The sequence below is a fragment of the Babylonia areolata genome, chromosome 8, assembly GCF_041734735.1.
Source record: "Babylonia areolata isolate BAREFJ2019XMU chromosome 8, ASM4173473v1, whole genome shotgun sequence".
NCBI classification, from domain to species: Eukaryota; Metazoa; Mollusca; class Gastropoda; order Neogastropoda; family Buccinidae; genus Babylonia; species Babylonia areolata.
Window position 1 is genome coordinate 981,700 of NC_134883.1, and position 2,500 is coordinate 984,199.

Sequence of the window (2,500 nt, forward strand, 5' to 3'; positions counted from 1 at the left end):
CCCCTCCCCACCCTTCTTCCCCTCCCCTCCCTTCTTCCCTCCCCCTCCCCCTCCCCACCCTTCTTCCCCTCCCCACCCTTCTTACCCTCCCCTCCCTTCATCCCCTCCCCACCCTTCTTCCCCTCCCCACCCTTCTTCCCCTCCCCCACCCCACCCTTCTTCCCCTCCCCACCCTTCTTCCCCTCCCCACCCTTCCCCTCCCTCTTCTTCCCCTCCCCACCCTTCTTCCCTTCCCCTCCCCTCCCTCTTCTTCCCCTCTCCACCCTTCTTCCCCTCCCCTCCCTCTTCTTCCCCTCCCCACCCTTCTTCCCCTCCCCTCTCTCTTCTTCCCTTGCCCACCCTTCCCCTCCCCACCCTTCTTCCCCTCCCCTCCCTCTTCTTCCCCTCCCCACCCTTCTTCCCTTCCCCTCCCTCTTCTTCCCCTCCCCTCCCTTCTTCCCCTCCCCTCTCTCTTCTTCCCCTCCCCACCCTTCTTCCCCTCCCCTCCCTCTTCTTCCCCTCCCCACCCTTCTTCCCCTCCCCTCCCTCTTCTTCCCCTCCCCACCCTTCTTCCCCTCCCCTCCCTCTTCTTCCCCTCCCCACCCTTCTTCCCTTCCCCTCCCTCTTCTTCCCCTCCCCTCCCTTCTTCCCCTCCCTTCTCTCTTCTTCCCCTCCCCACCCTTCTTCCCCTCCCCTCTCTTTTCTTCCCTTGCCCACCCTTCCCCTCACCACCCTTCCCCTCCCCTCCCTCTTCTTCCCCTCCCCTCCCTCTTCTTCCCCTCCCCACCCTTCTTCCCCTCCCCTCCCTTCTTCCCCTCCCCTCTCTCTTCTTCCCCTCCCCTCTCTCTTCTTCCCTTGCCCACCCTTCCCCTCCCCACCTTTCTTCCCTCTCCCCACCCTTCTTCCCCTCCCTCTCCCCACTCTTCTTCCCCTCCCCACCCTTCATCCCCTCCCTCTTCTTCCCCTCCCCACCCTTCATCCCCTCCCTCTTCTTCCCCTCCCCACCCTTCTTCCCCTCCCTCTTCTTCCCCTCCCCACCCTTCTTCCCCTCCCCTCCCTTCTTCCCCTCCCCCTCCCCCTCCCCACCCTTCTTCCCCTCCCCACCCTTCTTACCCTCCCCTCCCTTCATCCCCTCCCCACCCTTCTTCCCCTCCCCACCCTTCTTCCCCTCCCCCACCCCACCCTTCTTCCCCTCCCCACCCTTCTTCCCCTCCCCACCCTTCCCCTCCCTCTTCTTCCCCTCCCCACCCTTCTTCCCTTCCCCTCCCCTCCCTCTTCTTCCCCTCTCCACCCTTCTTCCCCTCCCCTCCCTCTTCTTCCCCTCCCCACCCTTCTTCCCCTCCCCTCTCTCTTCTTCCCTTGCCCACCCTTCCCCTCCCCACCCTTCTTCCCCTCCCCTCCCTCTTCTTCCCCTCCCCACCCTTCTTCCCTTCCCCTCCCTCTTCTTCCCCTCCCCTCCCTTCTTCCCCTCCCCTCTCTCTTCTTCCCCTCCCCACCCTTCTTCCCCTCCCCTCCCTCTTCTTCCCCTCCCCACCCTTCTTCCCCTCCCCACCTTTCTTCCCCTCCCCACCCTTCTTCCCCTCCCCTCTCTCTTCTTCCCTTGCCCACCCTTCCCCTCCCCACCCTTCTTCCCCTCCCCACCCTTCTTCCCCTCCCCTCCCTTCTTCCCCTCCCCTCCCTCTTCTTCCCCTCCCCACCCTTCTTCCCCTCCCCTCCCTCTTCTTCCCCTCCCCACCCTTCTTCCCTTCCCCTCCCTCTTCTTCCCCTCCCCTCCCTTCTTCCCCTCCCCTCTCTCTTCTTCCCCTCCCCACCCTTCTTCCCCTCCCCTCTCTTTTCTTCCCTTGCCCACCCTTCCCCTCCCCACCCTTCTTCCCCTCCCCTCCCTCTTCTTCCCCTCCCCACCCTTCTTCCCTTCCCCTCCCTCTTCTTCCCCTCCCCTCCCTTCTTCCCCTCCCCTCTCTCTTCTTCCCCTCCCCACCCTTCTTCCCCTCCCCTCCCTCTTCTTCCCCTCCCCACCCTTCTTCCCCTCCCCACCTTTCTTCCCCTCCCCACCCTTCTTCCCCTCCCCTCTCTCTTCTTCCCTTGCCCACCCTTCCCCTCCCCACCCTTCTTCCCCTCCCCACCCTTCTTCCCCTCCCCTCCCTTCTTCCCCTCCCCTCCCTCTTCTTCCCCTCCCCACCCTTCTTCCCCTCCCCTCCCTCTTCTTCCCCTCCCCACCCTTCTTCCCTTCCCCTCCCTCTTCTTCCCCTCCCCTCCCTTCTTCCCCTCCCCTCTCTCTTCTTCCCCTCCCCACCCTTCTTCCCCTCCCCTCTCTTTTCTTCCCTTGCCCACCCTTCCCCTCACCACCCTTCCCCTCCCCTCCCTCTTCTTCCCCTCCCCTCCCTCTTCTTCCCCTCCCCACCCTTCTTCCCCTCCCCTCCCTTCTTCCCCTCCCCTCTCTCTTCTTCCCCTCCCCTCTCTCTTCTTCCCTTGCCCACCCTTCCCCTCCCCACCTTTCTTCCCCTCCCCACCCTTCTTCCCC

The 2,500-nt window shown here is 64.8% G+C and overlaps 1 protein-coding gene across 2 annotated transcripts in view; it reads left to right on the forward strand.

The window, feature by feature from the left end:
• The window catches only part of LOC143284451 (uncharacterized), a 262,254-nt gene that overhangs the window by 79,461 nt on the left and 180,293 nt on the right, over positions 1–2,500 (forward strand). The window lies entirely within an intron of this gene.